Source organism: Ovis aries, chromosome 2 (assembly GCF_016772045.2).
Source record: "Ovis aries strain OAR_USU_Benz2616 breed Rambouillet chromosome 2, ARS-UI_Ramb_v3.0, whole genome shotgun sequence".
Classification (NCBI taxonomy): domain Eukaryota; kingdom Metazoa; phylum Chordata; class Mammalia; order Artiodactyla; family Bovidae; genus Ovis; species Ovis aries.
In genome coordinates, this window is record NC_056055.1 from 77,877,224 (window position 1) to 77,895,193 (window position 17,970).

Consider the following 17,970-nt stretch of genomic DNA (forward strand, 5'->3'; position numbering starts at 1 on the left):
CAATGACTGACCAAAGCAGTGCTCCAAAGAATAAAGTTGGTTTCTTCTGTTAAGAAGTGAATATACCCTCCTTTCTAGGGTTGAGGGAGGAAGGATCCAGCATGTAACTTTCCCTTCCACAGAGGATTTTAATTCAGAAATTTGGGGGATACAGAATTGAGATTTCACCTAAACTTTTATGAGGAAGAGATTAGGTTTTCGTTGGAGGCATTTCAGATTCTGAGTATCATCTTGAGCCTGCTATTGTGTTTGGATTGTCCCATAAATGCCTTTCTTTTTCTATTGTTAAGCAGGGAGCTTTGTGCACAGATATGTGTGCGCACATGTACACTATACCAAGACTCAAAGCTCTGCCCTTCAAGGTGCTTGTGCTGATACTTTAACAGAAAAGGAAGGCCCATGCTATGTTTTCTTTCCATATTTCCTTTGTTGCTGTAAAAAAGCCTAAACACAAATTCAATTATTTCCTGTTCTTTGAGAGACCCTGACATTTCTTTATTCTAAAAGAAAAGTTAGAGAATAGAGATATTTTTATAAGCAGAACAGGTTTTTTGGGGAAAAAAAAAAGTCCCTAGTAACTAACACACAATAAATAGAGAAAAAAGCTCTGAAGAGAAGGTCAACAAGGGGAATAGGAATGTATAGCTGATGTCTGGCAGTCACAGGATATTAAATGCGCAGAGATGGTTCAGGTACTTTCTGGTTTTCACTCTCAAAACTACCTAATCGCTCCAACAATTATGAATTTTAAGAAAATATCAGCTTATACCAAAATGAAAATCATACATCTGCTTTCATTTTGAAACCATTTTTTAAATGTGTTTTTTTTAATAAATAAAATAAAATGTGTGTTTTTGTAATGTATCAATTATAATCCACTTCATTAGACAAAATTCATATCCACAAATCTGTTTCCAAGAACTCTAAAAATCACCAAGAACTCTAAAAATATGTGACACACAGCCACTGTACTATATCTGACCTCTCAGGCAGCCTTTATCCCAGCATTAAAATAAATGTATTCATCATACAGCCATATACTGTGAAATTTTCCCATCACTTGGTTTTCTTATTTTCCAGGGCAAACTTTTCAAAACCCAAGGGAAAGTAATTGAAGCAGAGCTATACCAAAGTGCATTTCTAATGTGATGCAGCAGAAATAACACTCAACAAAAATACTGTTAGTAGTGCCTGGGAAGTCAAGCTGAATATTCTATGCTTTCAATGAGTATTTGACATTTGTTCTTTTTCTTTTTTTTTTCAATTCCAGGACTTTCATCCTTTGTTTTATTCCTTAACACATATTTATTTGGAAAACATGTATCATATAGAATGATGTCTAAATATTAACTTAGATATAAGAAGCTAAAGGATACTCAGTACTCAAAGCTAAGAATATGATTGCTCCTATGCCAAACTCTGGGGTAGATGAAGTTTATCTGGGGCCCTCTCAGCCTCCCTACCTGGAGAAGGAAATGCAACCTATTCCAGTATTCTTGCCTAGAGAATCCCAAGGATAGAGGATCCTGGTGGGCTGCTATCTATGGGGTCGCACAGAGTCAGACATGACTGAAGCGAGTTAGCATGGGGCTGCTGTCTATGGGGTCACACAGAGTTGGACATGACTGAAATGACTTAGCAGCAGCAGCAGCAGCAGCAGCAGCAGCCTCCCTACCAACCAGCAAACATTAACTATGGTCTCTGTTCAGGACATCACATCTGACATTGGGGATAATGGAATTAGAGATGAAACACAGAGTTCAGGCCTTCTACCTCCATATTTTACATTCTTCTACAATTCTGGTCTTTTTGTTTATAATTTAACAGAAAAGGTAGGTCCTTGCTACATCCAACAACCATTGCCCCACCACCAACTCCACCATGGACCCCATAGGATATTACATCCTTTAAGAAACTCCAAAGGATAATATATCCTTTAAAAAAGATCCTCTGCAAGTCCTTTGATATGTCTGGAGTTGGAAGAAGAATATAGACAAAATAATATAAAAATATATACCAGCTTTATATTTGATATTACATGCACATCAATATCTACTCATAATACATTTATGCTAAAAACTTAGATCCCACTCTTCCAATCACGAGCATGCTCTTCCCACCACCTGCATTTCACCCCTCAAAACAGGAAAATAACAACTTCAATTCTTTCAACTTCATTGTGTATTTCAGGTGAGAAGTTGCTTCTTCTCATTTCAATTTTAAAAGGAAGCATTTCTTGAATATTATAGTAGAGCTCATTGCTTACTTCCCTTGCTTACAAACACAACTTCCAAACCATGTAACATGCCCTTGTCTCCTGAAACACATAACATACGCCCTGGAGCTATACGGCAGGTGGAAGCTAGTAGGCCTTAAGGAGACTGGAGTCTGGTTGGCTTCTAAGAGGCTGTCCAGAATGCAAAGAAAACACTGTTGGTACCTGGAGTAATGGAGACCTTGATAATACAGTGGCAGGAAGTTTAGCAAAACTGTTATTTAAAAATAGCAAAACATGCCTAAAAACCCAACCTATAGCTAAGTATATTTCTAGGCAGAGTGTTGAAGGCAATGTCTGACTTCTACCTGAAGTGAAGTAAAGTTGCTCAGTCGTGTCCGACTCTTTGCAACCCCATGAACTGTAGCCTACCAGGCTCCTCAGTCCATGGAATTTTCCAGGTAAGAATACTGGAGTGGGTTGCCATTTCCTTCTCCAGGGGATCTTCCCAACCCAGGGATCGAACCCTGATCTTCCACATTGTAGGCAGATGCTTTACCATCTGAGCCACCAGGGAAGCCTACTTACCTATAATAAGAGATCAGCTAAAGAACAAAGTATCCATTTATTGAATGGAAGTTAGAAATTACTGGACTGAAAAGCAAGGACCTAGACCAATCATTTCAGGCAATAAACTGTCCTATAAGTAAGAAGGGGACAAGATGAGATTAAAAATTTATATGGGAAACCTAGCAAAGATCTAAGGTGTGCTTCATAGATGCTTTTGCATGAACAACTCAGGATTTTCTTCCTGACTTTTTATGTTTATAGAAATAGTTGCTGTGCAATTTTTTCCTAAGATTTTACATTTTTAGAGAAGTTTCAGGTTTACAGCAAAATTGAAGGAAAGGTACAGAGATTCCCTATATATCCACTGACTCTGTGAAGGCATTGCCTCCCTCATTATCAATCTCACTCATCAGAATGGAGCCTTTATTGGAACTGATGAACCTATGCTAACACATAACCACCAAAAGTGCAGTCTGAAAATTTTAAGGACACATCTCACAGAAAACCTCAATACATATAGGGCTTCTAAGGAGAGTATTCCTTTAGCAGCCTCAAAGGGGAAGGGGGCTGCTGTGGATATGTCACTTGGATGATAGAAGAGACTTTGTAGCTTAAATGATTTTGAGATGGGGAGATTATCCTATATTATCTGGATGAAATTAATGTAGTCAAGAGAGTCCTTAGAAGAGGAGTCAGAGATAAAACAATGAAAGCAGAGTTTTCATTGACCTAAAGCTGTAGGCAAAGGAGTATGGGCAGCCCCTAGAAAAGAAAAGGAAATGGAAACAGATTTGTGGATGTGAAGTTTGTCTAATGAAGTGGATTATTATGGATACATTACAAAAACACACATTTTAAAAAGTGATTTCAAAATGAAAAGAATATATTGCAAAATGAAAGCAGGATTTTGGACTTTTGAACTACTATGGGCAAGAAATAAGCTGAGTTCCTTATTTATATGTATCAGTCACTCCTAATGGAAAATTAATAATGTCCAAGGGATATATAGCCAAAAGATGCCAAAGGACAACTCCAGAGAGCAGGACTGAGCTCTAAGAAACTGACAACACTGTCCAGCAGTGTGTCAGAAGTGCCTCTTACCAGCAACTACTGTGGTTCCACAGTTTTATCTATTTGAAAATTATTGCCTTTACTGGTTATCTTAGTCTTTTTGATTCACAAGTGTTCTGACCAATGAGAATGATGCTCAAAGAGCCGTATCTTAGGAGTTGCATAAAATAGCTTTACTAACACAGAGGTATAGTTTAAATAAAAGATCTCATATCTTTAACCTGAAATTGCTGCTGTAAAAACACAGTGGGGGAGAGAGGAGTCTTGAAGAAGGAAGTGCCAATGGGAGGGATATAAATTGTGGCCAGAGAACTGAGTGTGGCATGATGTAACAACATTGTGTATCATAGAGACAATTTTACAAGGTGATCCTGACAGTTCTCCCATTGAAAACAGCGGTCTATATTCCCTGTCCTTTGAATCTAGGCAAACTTGTCACACTTAGGTACCAATCCAGTGAGGAAGTGACACTGTTTGACTTTTGTGGCTAGGTGAGAAAAGGCACACAGCCTCCACTTTGTTGGAATATAAGCTGAAATCTAAGTCACCATGTAAGGTGCCCAGCAGCCTTGAGCTACCCAGCTTCAAGGGAGGCCAAATGAGCCCATGAGGAGACTCCACACTGGCAAACCTGTAGAGCACCTGACCAGAGGGAGGCCTGCCCAGCACTCAGTTGCTCTAGCTCCTCTAACTTGAATCCACACACTGTCTTCAAGCACATCCCAAATATCTGATCCACAAAACCAGTGAGATAAGCAAGAGATGACCAAACAAGTCCCTTCTCTTAAACCCTGAAAACAAGAAAACACTGGATTCAGTTATTTACATATTGGTGGTAACTTAGTTCTTAGACTTTTACCTTTCTCTAGAAAGTCTTCCCTGAATATTATAGCTGACCTGGATGTTCACGTCACCTCATCTACCAACATCAAACTGAAGTTTTTCCTCAAAATTACTGTACTATGTATTATTTACAGACCTTTCCGTTTTTCCTACTAAGATAGGAAATCCTCAAGGGAAAATACCCTGAGGAATTCAAGTTTATGTCCCCTGCAATGAAAAGCATAAAGGACACATAATTGCTGATGACTGCAAGCCATCACTGTTATGTGGATGAAAGATATTTATTTGAAAAATCTCAATTTTGAACAACAAAAAGAGGGTCTTGTTCCCTTTAAGTGATCTACACCCTTACAGCACAGCAGAAGAACAGTTTGTTTGTTTAACACTGTTGGACCTTTACTATAATTCTTAGTTCCACAGGACAGTGACCTGAGAGGTTAAATTCATATGAGAAAGTGTAATATGTGATATATAATATCATATATTGTGATGACTAGACATTTGGAAGGAACAAGAAGTTGACCTTATTTACCCTGTGGTAGAGGGGCAGAACAAGGTTAGCTGTTCAGCTTCCTGCAGGAGAGCAGGAAGGAAGGACACCAAAGTGAAAGTATCTGAGTACTGACCTCACGAGTATACTGAGTCAAACCTGAAGACTCGGCTGGTAGTATGTGTGGTGGTACTAAACTGGTTTCTGAAGAGATGTAGCTTCTACCACCTCAAAAACATTTCTTGGAAAATAGAAAAATTAGGAGAATGTAAGTGCTCCCTACAGGACTGGAAAGTTTTACTAGTAGAGGAAGATAAAGGAGAGGATACTTTTGAAATGTCCCTAAGGACCATCACTCAATTGACAATATTTTATGGAACATCTACTCTGTTGTCTGAGGGTGTATGGCTATATGCAAATGAGACACATATGCCCCATGGTTCATGGAGGTTTAATTCTAATAGAACAAGACAAACTTACAAGAAACTAATAAAATAGGATAAATTCAGATGACATAAGTGCTATAAAAGAAAATGACAGCTGGCAAAGGGAAAGACAATGGTTGGGGGAAACGTATACCTTAGCTGGAAAGGCTAGGGGTGAAGGAGTAAACGTGGTCGCTTACTCGCCCCATCCACTCCCTGCACTCTCAAGTTCTAATGGAAGATCTCATATCTTGCCATGTACTTATATTCCCATACCCCCGCAAGAGAGACGGAGAGCATGAACACTGTTCAGAGACACTATGGAGACATCTGTTGGGGTGACAAATCGCTCACAATTGAAACATAGATGCTTCCAAGAAAGATTCCCCTGTTTGATGTAGAGAGTCTCATGAAGAAAGTCCTTGAACATTGTTCTGTGAGCACATGATGCACAGAGTAACTGTAGTCATTTGGTGATGTGATGGGCAAAGCAATGAATCTTGCAAAAAAGCCAACCCCAGGTCTTGATTTCATTGTGCCAAAACCAGACCTTGGATCACTGACATCAGTACATCTCTTGTAGGAGAGAGATCTTCATTGTTTAAGCCACATTTAAAATACTTGTAACCTGAAATATGCTAATGTATTGGTTTGTTAGGGCTGCCATAAAAAAGCATCATGAAGCTTCAACATCATAAAACTGTCTCAGTGTTCTAGAAACTCTAAGTGTGAAATTAAGGTGTCTTAAAGATTGGTTCTTTCTGAGGGCTGTGAGGGGAAAAATCTGTTGCAGGTCTCTGGTTTAAGATGCCCATTTGTTCTCTCTGTGTCTTCCATCTTCTTTCTTTTATGGGTATTTCTCTGTTTAAATCTTCCCTTTTTATAAAAACACCAGTTACATTGAATGAGGGTCTGCTTCTAGTGACCTCATTTTAACTTCAAAAGGCACTCTCTTCAAAAGTCACATTTCTAGGTACAGAGAATAAGGACTTCAGCATATGAATTTTGAGGAGACACAATTCAACTCATAAACCTAATACATACAGAAGTTTTCACTGAAGCAGAAAGAAGAGGAGTGCAGAAGCAGCAGATTTGCATCACATATTTGGGTGAGGGCTATCATGAACCCAGAGAAGTACAAATGCCTAGGCTCTGCATTGGTGATTGAGTAAGAGTTCAGTTGCATATGTGTACTAGTGATTGACCTATTGCTTCCCAGACCCAAATGTATATTCCATTGCCTATTCTGATAACTGAACTGAACTCTGAACCCTTCTCCTTTGCCAATTGGTACACTGCTGATTTTGCTTTGGCAGTAGAGGGTGCTGGAAGCACCTGGCAGGATGCAGAGCTTCTCTTTTTATATCCAGTGTTCTCTTCTCATCAAGTTGCTACATGGTATAGGGTCTCTTCAGGGTCAGGTTCATGAAGTGTGTTAAGTCTCTGTCCCACTGTAGACAGTCTCCTAAGGAACTCCAAAGTGTGAATTAACTGCAATTCTGGAGTTGGTAAGATGACTATATCCTCTCAATGAGGCCTGGATCTCAATCCTAAGGGTTGAGTTATTTTAGATTGGATTCTTTCTTGGATGTTCTATGTCATCCCTAAAGGCAGTGACTACTCTAGATATGCTATTCCCGAGTTTTTTAGAGAGTTATATGTTCCCACTAGGGTCGCAAAGAGTCGGACACGACTGAGCGACTGAACTGAACTGAACTAGGTGATCACCATTACTATAATCTTGTAATGATTAATCATCTTTTTTTTTTTTTTTAGTTTTTATTTTTTAAATTTTAAAATCTTTAATTCTTACATGCGTTCCCAAACATGAACACCCCTCCCACCTCCCTCCCCACAACATCTCTCTGGGTCATCCCCATGCACCAGCCCCAAGCATGCTGCACCCTGCGTCATACATAGACTGGCGATTCAATTCTTACATGATAGTATACATGTTAGAATTCCCATTCTCCCAAATCATCCCACCCTCTCCCTCTCCCTCTGAGTCCAAAAGGAAAAAATATAATCATCTTTATATTAAATTTGTCCTGCTGAAATTCTGTGTGATTACTGCCTCCTGATGGGGCCCTGACTCACCCAATATGCCAGAAATTATTCACAACATCATCACAAGAAGTAGAAAGGATCACACTCTAGGATAGGGCTCAAAGAATGACTCCTAGAATAATGCTGTGGACTATCCCACAGAGAAGCAACAATCATTGCCTAGCGAGGAGTAATTAGGAAGCTGCTAATGCATTTTCCAGTAACATTTCTGCTTAGCTTCCACCCAAGGGAGAGGAAGCAGATCATGTCTCTAAAAAAAAACACTGTGTTTTTTTAGGTGGCCATACAAAGTAACACATTTCCTTGGTGGCCCAGACAGTAAAGAATCTGCCTGCAATGCCAGAGACATTGGTTTGATCCCTGGGTCAGGGAGATTCCCTGGAGAAGGAAATGGCTACGCACTGCAGTATTCTTGCCTGGAGAATTCCGTCAACAGAGGACCCTGGTGGGCTCCAGGGGGGCTTAATGAGTCCATGGGGTTGTAAAGAGTTGTACACAACTGAGTGACTCTTTCACTTTGCACAAAAAGTAACACACCCCTTGCACATTGCTGATACTCCTTCCCCTTGTGTCACCTAACTCCAAATTTGAGTGTTACATGAGAACATCTGAGCATTTGAATCTAAAAAACAGTGAGTTTTTGGGCATCACATCTATATTACCAGGCAGTAAGTAGTAGAAAGGAAAAAGATTAATTGGAAATGCCAGCTGATTTTGTTCCTGCCCAGAAACTTCCATGGCCGTCAGTGTCTTTTATTATATCTCACTGACTGGGCCATATGGCCATGACTTGTCCAGCTGCTGGAAAAAGGGAAGTGTGGAGGGAGTAGAGTCCCCAACCAATGGTATATGCCCACCTGCGTGTATTTGTCCTGCTCTCTTCCCCAAAGCAAACCTAACTGAGCTTTCGCAGTAGTGTGGGGACTGGGATGAGGTAAATTTTGCATGAAAAAGGTCATAAATTCTCCATTATGTTAGACTTTGGGGTCTTAAAAAAAATAAAGTGAAACTGTTAATCACTCAGTCATGTCCAACTCTATGGGACCCCATGGACTGTATCCCATCAGGTTTCTCTGTCCAGTGGGATTTTCCAGGCAAGAATACTGGAGTGGGTAGCCATTCCCTTCTCCAGTGGATCTCCCAATCTAGGGATTGAACTCCTGTCTCCTTCTTCCCTAGTGGCTCAGAGGGTAAAGCATCTGCCTGCAATGCAGGAGACCCAGGTTCGATCCCTGGGTTGGGAAGATCCCCTGGAGAAGGAAATGGCAACCCACTCCAGTATTCTTGCCTGGAGAATCCCATGGACAGAGGAGCCTGGCAGGCTACAGTCCACGGGGTTGCAAAGAGTGGGACACTTCACTCCTGCACTGCAGGCATATTCTTTATCATCTGAGCCACCAGGGAAGCCCCCTCCAGACCAAAACAAACAAACAAACAAAGAACAAAGAGATAATGCTTAGATTTAAAGTACTGCTTATATTTAAAGTAATAAATGGCATCAGGAAAACATTTAACTTTTTAAGCAAAGACGCAGTTTCCTGTGAGGATTGTGAGCTATTTGTCACTTAGCACATAGAGAAAGCAATTACTAGTACATAGGCTTTTATTTCTTCTTTCATATAAATGCTATTGTATCTGGTTCTACAGCTTTTCAGCTTAATGATATATACAAACTTACCTTCTTGATAACACATTCACACTTACGTAATTATCTTAGAAGACTGATACAGATCTATTTATCGATTAGATTTTGATGGTCATTTATAAAGAAACTTTTCTATTGAGACTTAACACAGGTCACTGGTCAAATATATAGTATTATGTATTTTAAGTAAAGAAAAAATTAGATGTTTCAATAATTGTGTGTTTTGGCTTTGTGTCATAGGCACATGAAACCTACATGAAAGTCTAAATACTAAGTACATATGACTGGAAAAGTTAATAGCTTTTGAGTCACACATTTAAATTTTCATTAATGCATAATATACGTAATTCCAATTCTTTTTCACTAAGCAAGAGTCAAAAGGTCTGTAAATTTAGTTTAAAAATTAAAAGATTTACCCCATAATTTTATAATTTATTACCAACTTCTAAAGTTAGATGGAAAATATAAATGACATTTTCATCTCTATTTTATCAGATATAAAAGATTGAGAGGAGACTAAACTGAAATTTACTTTTAGGTACCTTTGTTTATACATTGATTCATATAATAAGCATTTATGGAGTGACTACTGTGTACCATGTACTGTACATAAACAAGTAAATAAATCAAATGTATTTTAGCTGACATGGTTAAGTTCAATGGAAAAAAGAAATGAATCAGTAAGAGAGGCATGGAGTAAATGAGAGAGGGATGAATAATTAAATAGTCATGAAAGGCCTCACTCAGATGTCTTTGAGCTAAAGAAGGGGAAGGAAAACATTAAGTTGGCATTTTGGAAGAGGAACAATCATGCATGGGGGTCATAGGGGCAATTTGTGCACAGCAAATGCAAAGCCCTGAAATATATGTGCACTTGCTCTGCACCAAGAAGAACAAGAGGTCTCTAGCACAGTGAGCCAGAGGGGAAGCAGAAGTAAAGGAAGCAGAGGAAGTCGATATATCCAATACAGAAGTGAAATAATCCAGAATGTTGTGAGCACTTGTAGTGACATTGGTCATTACTCTAAGTGAGATGGGAAGGGACTGAAGTAGTATGAGCAGAGTTATGACATGATTCCACAGTCTGCTGATCAAAGATAGGCTTTGGTAGGGAGTGGGGATAGACAGAGAGACAGAGAAAGTACATTAGGAGGAGACTGTTATCATAATGAAGTGTTTACCATAACCAGAAAATAGTGGCTTCCCTATGGAAATATCAGCAGAGGGGTTGAGAAGGGATACCATATTGGACAAAATTTAACCATAACACTAAGATATAAATATTAGTTTTGAGATATGAGAGAAAAGGAATCAAGTCTGCTTTAGTCAGAACAAGTAGAAGGATTGCTTACAATTGGAGAAACTGGACAAGGGTATTAGATCAGAAATTCAGTATGGGTCTTGACAAACTTGAAGTACTCATTCAACATCCAAGTAGACATACTGAGCACGCAGTTGGAGGTAAGAATATGAGGTTCAGGATAGAGTTCCCAGTTAAAGACATACATTTGGGAAATACCAGCATACATACTATATTTAGAGTTAGGAGACTAAATAAGTCACTGCAGATAAGTTTTAAGATTAGATAGGTCACTGCAGGTAGTGTTGGTAATGCCTATTATGTGTCAGTCATTCTGTTAATCCTCACACCAATTTTGCAATGAAACGGAGACCGAGAGATTAAATAAATTTCCACAGTCACATAGCTAATAGGCAGAAGATGTAGTAGTCAGTTCAAGGTATGCCTGAAATTAACACCTTTCCTGCAGCATAGATACACGGCATTTCTTGCTCTGAATGTACCACATGTTATCTCTTACCTGGCTGCAGAAAAGTCACTAGTATTTAGGTCTATAAACCACCACCAGTGATGGTTGACTAAACTGCCTTATACTATCCCAACTCAGGGAACTCTTGTTCAATTTTTGGACATATTAGCATCCTGTCTCTCCAATTCCTTCCAAACATTACCACCCTTGCTTAGAGATGACTTGAAATAATTACCTGCTGCTTCACTAAGGAAAACTATCATAATCTAGATATAGATCTTAATACATGGGCAGTATTATTGGAAATTTATAATGAATAGCAATTTAAAACAGAATTTAGCTGACTGAATTGTATAATATCAGTTCTTCCCCAGAGCTTCTAAATAATAAGGCTTGGGTGGCAAATGTATCTGTTTCTATTCATGTATTACTTGTGTTTCTTGCATATATAAAATAATGTAGATGTATCTGTCTTAACAAATGCACTTATGGTATCATAGCTACTTTGAAATTTTTATCACTATTTGAGTTTATAAAAATTTAAGACATAATCATCAGTTTATGCAACAGAAATATCTTGGTAATATAAAATAATATAGGAAGTTCATCAAAGGTTAAGTTCAGTTCAGTCACTCAGTCGTGTCCTACTCTTTGCGACTCCGTGAATCGCAGCACAACAGGCCTCTCTGACCATCACCAACTCCCGGAGTTTACCCAAAGTCATGTCCATCTCGGTGATGCCATCCAGCCATCTCATTCTCTGTTGTCTCCTGCTCCTCCTGCCCCTAATCCCTCCCAGAATCAGGGTCTTTTCCAATGAATCGACTCTTCACATGAGGTGGCCAAAGTTGTGGAGTTTCAGCTTCAGCGTCAGTCCTTCCAATGAACACCCAGGACTGATCTCCCTTAGAATGGACTGGTTGGATCTCCTTGCAGTCCAGGGGACTCTCAAGAGTCTTATCCAACACCACAGTTCTAAAGCATCAATTCTTCAGTGCTCAGCTTTCTTCACAGTCCAACTCTCACATCCATACATGACCACTGGAAAAACCATAGCCTTGACTACACAGACCTTTGTTGTCAAAGTAATGTCTCTGCTTTTCAATATGCTATCTAGGTTGGTCATAACTTTCCTTCTAAGGAGTAAGCATCTTTTAATTTCATGGCTGCAATCACCATCTGCAGTGATTTTGGAGCCCAAAAAATAAAGTCTGCCACTGTTTCCACTGTTTCCCCATCAATTTCCCATGAAATGGGACCAGATGCCATGATCTTAGTTTTTTGAATGTTGAGCTTTAAGCCAACTTTTTCACTCTCCTCTTTCACTTTCATCAAGAGGCTTTTTAGTTCCTCTTCACTTTCTGCCAGAAGGGTGGTGTCATCTGCATATCTGAGGTTACTGATATTTCTCCCAGCAATCTTGATTCCAGAGGCAGGTCAGGTAGTCTGGTATTCCCTTCTTTTTCAGAATTTTACACAGTTTATTTTGATCCACACAGTCAAAGGCATTGGCATAGTCAATAAAGCAGAAATAGATATTCTTCTGGAACTCTCTTGCTTTTCCCATGATCCAGCGGATGTTGGCAATTTGATCTCTGGTTCCTCTGCCTTCTCTAAAACCAGCTTAAACATCTGAAGTTCATGGTTGACATATTGCTGAAGCATGGCCTGGAGAATTTTGAGCATTACTTTATAGCATGTGAGATGAGTACAATTGTGTGGTAGTTTGAGCATTCTTTGGCATTGCCTTTCCTCATAAGCTTATACATATTTAATTATCTGCATTGCAGGCATATACTTTACCATCTGAGGTACCAGGGAATCCGTAAATGAAAACATTATGAAAAGATGGGTGATAAATCATGGCTATAAATGTTATTTGAAATGTAAACTTGCATAGAAAGAGTATAATTCTGTATTTCAATTTAAAAAAAGAAGAAAATTATACACCAATGTAGGTAGCTGCTAAACTGGAATATATTAGTGCATGTCAATATGAGCCATGACATGCAGGGCAACCCAAGACGGACAGGTCACGGTGGAGGGTTCTGACAAAACATGGTCTACTGGAGAAGGGAATGGAAAACCACTTCAGTGTTCTTCCCTTGAAAATCTCATGAAGAATATTAAAAGGGAAAAAGATAGGACACTGAAAGATGAACTCACCGAGTTGGTCAGTGCCCAATGTGCTACTGGAGATCAGTGGAGAAATAACTCCAGAAAGAATGAAGAGACAGAGCCAAAGCAAAAACAACACCCAGTTTGAATGTCACTCATGATGGAAGAAAGTCTGATGCTCTAAAGAGCAAGACTGCATAGGGACCTGGAATGTTAGGTCCATGAATCAAGGCAAATTGGAAGTGGTCAAACAGGAGGTGGCAAATGTGAACGTTGACATTTTAGGAATCAGTGAAATAAAATGGGCTGGAATGGGTGAATATAATTCTGATGACCATTATATCTACTACTGTGGGAAAGAATCCCTTAGAAGAAATGGAGTAGCCATCATGGTCAACAAGAGTCTAAAATGCAGTACTTGGATGCAATCTCAAAAATGACAGAATAATCTCTGTTCATTTCAAAAGCAAACCATTCAGTGTCACAGTAATCCAAGTCTACGCCCTGACCAGTAATACTGAAGAAGCTGAATCTGAACGGTTCTATGATGACCTACAAGACCTTCTAGAACTAACACCCAAGAAAGATGTCCTTTTCATACAGGGGACTGGAATGCAAAAGTAGGAAGTCAAGAGATACCTGGAGTAACAGGCAAATCTGGCCTTGGGGTACAAAATGAAGCAGGTCAAAGGCCAATAGAGTTTTGCCAAGAGAACACACTGGTCATAGCAAACATCCTCTTGCAATAATATAAGAGAAGACTCTACAAATGGACATCACCAGAGGGTCAATACTGAAATTAGACTGATTATATTCTTTGCAACCACAAATGGAGAAGCTCTATACAGTCAGCCAAAAGAAGATGAGGAGCTGACTGTGGCTCAGATCATGAACTCCTTATTGCCAAATTCAGACTTAATTGAAGAAAGTAGGGAAAACCACTAGACCATTCAGGTATGACCTGAATCAAATCCCTTATGATTATATGGTGGAAGTGAGAAATAGATTTAAGGGAATAGATTTGATGGGCAGAGTGCCTGATGAACTATGGATGGAGATTCATGACATTGTACAGGAGGCAGGGATCAAGACCATCCCCAAGAAAAAGAAATGCAAAAAGGCAAAACGATTGTCTGAGGAGGCCTTACAAATAGCTGAGAAAAGAAGAGAAGTGAAAGACAAAGGAGAAAAGGAAAAATATACCTATTTGAATGCAGAGTTCCAAAGAATAGCAAGTGGATATAAAAAAGCCTTCTTCAGTGATCAATGCAAAGAAATAGAGGAAAATAACAGAATGGGAAAGGCTAGAGATCACTTCAATGAAATTAGAGACACCAAGGGCATATTTCATGCAAAGATGGGCACAATAAAGAACAGAAATGGTATGACCTAACAGAAGCAGAAGATATTAAGAAGAGGTAGCAAGCATACACAGAAGAGCTATACCAAAAAAAAAACACAAATCTTCATGACCCAGATAACCACAAATGTGAGATCATACCTAGAGCTAGACATTTTGGAATACAAAGTAAAGTGGGCCTTAGGAAGCATTACTGTGAACAAAGCTAGTGGAGGTGATGGAATTCTAGTTGAGCTATTTCAAATCCTACAAGATGGTGCTGTGAAAGGGCCACATTGAATATGCCAGCAAATTTGAAAAACTCAGCAGTGGCCACAGGACTTGAAAAGTTCAGCTTCATTCCAATTCCAAAGAAAGGCAATGCCAAAGAATGCTCAAACTACTGAACAAGTGCACTCATTTCACACGCTAGGAAAGTAATGCTCAAAATTCTCCATGCCAGGCTTCAACAGTACATGAACCGTTAACTTCTAGATGTTCAAGGTGGATTTAAGAAAGGCAGAAGAACCAGACATCAAATTCCGAACATCCGCTGGGTCGTTGAAAAAGCAAGAGAGTTCCAGAAAAACATCTACTTCTGCTTTATTGACTATGCCAAAGCTTTTGACTGTGTGGATCACCACAAGCTGTGGAAAATTCTGAAAGAGATGGGAATACCATCTGACTTGCCTCCTGAGAAATCTGTATGCAGGTCAAGAAGTAACTGTTAGAATCAGACATGGAACCGACTGGTTCAAAATTGGGAAAGGAGTAAGACAAGCCTGCTTGTATACTGCTTGTATATTGTCACCCTGCTTATTTAACTTATAACCAGAGTACATCATGAGAAATGCTGGGCCAGAGGAAGCACAACCTGGAATCATGACGGCCAGGAGAAATATCAATAACCTCTGATATACAGATGATACCACCCTTATGGCAGAAAGTGAAGAAGAACTAAAAAGCCTCTTGATGAAAGTGAAAGAGGAGAGTGAAAAAATGGCCTAAAGCTCAACATTCAGAAAATTAAGATCATGGCATCCAGTCCCATCAGTACATGGGAAAGAGTGGAAACAGTGGCAGACTTTATTTTGGGGGATTCCAAAATCACTGCAGATGGTGATTGCAGCCAAGAAATTAAAAGCTGCTTACTCCTTGGAAGGAAAGTTATGACCAACCTAGACAGCATATTAAAAAGCAGAGACATTACTTTGCCAACAAAGGTTCATCTAGTCAAGGCTATGGTTTTACCAGTGGTCATGTATGGATGTGAGAGTTGGACTATAAAGAAACCTGAGTGCTGAAGAATTGATGCTTTAGAACTGTGGTGTTGGAGAAGACTCTTGAGAGTCCCTTGGACTGCAAGGAGATTCAACCAGTCCTTCCTAAAGGAGATCAGTCCTGGGTGTTCATTGGAAGGACTGATGTTGAAGCTGAAACTCCAATACTTTGGCCACCTGATGTGAAGAGCTGACTCATTTGAAAAGACCCTGATGCTGGGAAAGATTGAAGGCAGGTGGAGAAGGGGACAACAGAGTATGAGATGGTTAGATGGCATCACTGACTCAATGGACATGAGTTTGAGTATTCTCTGGGATTGGGATGGACAGGGAGGCCTGGTGTGCTGCATTCCATGGGGTCGCAAAGAGACACGACTGAGCGACAGAACTGAACTGAACTGAACATTACCACTAAAAGACTAGAAAGTTTATTATCTTAGTCATTTAAAAGAAATTTGAATGAGGCTTGAAACTTCTAATACAATTCTGAGAATATAAAGAAATCCTATGTTGTTTAGGGAACAAACAAACAAGGAATTAACATTGATAGAGTGTTACTAAAGCACAGATTTTGTAAAAGTACTCCCAGAATATTCTTGAAAGGTAATAGCATACCAGAAGCACAGTGAACTATACAAAATATTGTTTTTTATAGAAAAAATGTATTTATGCCCATTTCCCCAAAATAATACAGAGCTTCAGCCCTAAGACTAAAGCCCCTTCTATCTGGCAACCACAACTACTCTTTCAATAATTTCTTCCATCTCTCAAGCACTTGTGGCTTCTGAACCCTCTGTGGTTTCTTAAGAACTTTATTTCTGTTTTGTGTTGTATTTTTTCTGTTCAGTTTTTTAAATATTTTACTTTTTTATGTTTAATGGGAGGATAATTATTTGACATCACAGTGTTGGTTTCTGCCAGTGACAACTAGACGGATGGGATGGGGTAGGAGGTGGCAGGGAGGTTCAAAGCGGAGAGGACATTGTATACCCATAACTGATTCATGCTGCTTCTAGGTATTTAAGTGACCTTTCCCCTCTTAACTGGATCCTTTTCAATGACTTTAAGCATATTCAATGTTCTTACATTAAAACAATAAAAGAAGCTGTGATTCAATAGCTCCTTCATCCTGCCCTCTTTTAGCGTGTTTCTTTTTCTTGTCAAATGTTTAACATAACTTTCCTCTTCTCTCTACCTCCAAGCGACTAACAGTCATCTCTGTCGAGCTTCTCCAATGGCCACCTGGTCGGTTTCTCTCTGTCTCAGTTTTGTTCCCCTCAAATCTGTTCTCCATTCTGCCCCAAACAGACCTTTTGAGATAGTGATTCACAGCACATTAATTTCTCACACTGAAATCCTTTCCATGATTCCTGTCCACATACACATTTAGACCGACTGTTTAAAGTCTCATCAAGACCCTGTGTGATCTCTCTGCTCTCTATCTCTCTTATTCCCACTGATTGCCCTTACCTCTTTTAATTTTCAGTTTATTTATACTCAATTTTACCTCCTGCTATGGTTTTTCCCTTTTTCCATATGAGTTTAGCCAGCTTTCACTCATCCTTCAAACTGCAGCTAAGCACCAATTTATTTTCCATGAGATTCTTCACTGAATTCACTGAGTCAGTTAAAACCCCTCTGTGTTCCCAGCCTCCCTGTCCATCGCCAACTCCCAGAGTTTACTCAAACTCATGTCCATTGAGTCGGTGATGCCATCCAGCCATGTTATCCTCTGTCGACCCTTCTCTTTCCACTTTCAATCTTTCCCAGCATCAGGGTCTTTTCCAGTGAGTCAGTTCTTCGCATCAGGTGGCCAATGTATCAGCGTTTCAGCTTCAGCATCAGTCCTTCCAATGAATATTCAGGACTGATTTCTTTTAGGATGGACTAGTTGGACCTCCTTGCAGTCCAAGGGACTCTCAAGAGTTTCTCCAACACCACAGTTCAAAAGCATCAATTCTTCAACACTTAGCTTTCTTTATATTTCAACTCTCCTATCTATACATGACTACTGGAAAAACCATTGCATTGACTAGACAGAGCTTTGTTGGCAATGTCTCTGCTTTTTAATATGCTATCTAGGTTGGTCATAGTTTTTCTTCCATGAAGCAAGCATCTTTTAATTTCATAGCTGCCAT

General features: G+C 39.4%; 1 protein-coding gene and 1 non-coding gene across 25 annotated transcripts in view; one reads left to right on the top strand and one right to left on the bottom strand.

The window, feature by feature from the left end:
• The window catches only part of PTPRD (protein tyrosine phosphatase receptor type D), a 2,474,579-nt gene that overhangs the window by 1,625,376 nt on the left and 831,233 nt on the right, over window positions 1-17,970 (bottom strand). The gene's annotated exons all lie outside the window — the stretch shown is intronic.
• On the top strand, window positions 8,854-8,925 carry TRNAC-GCA (transfer RNA cysteine (anticodon GCA)). Its single transcript has one exon. It is a non-coding gene; the product is annotated as a tRNA-Cys (tRNA).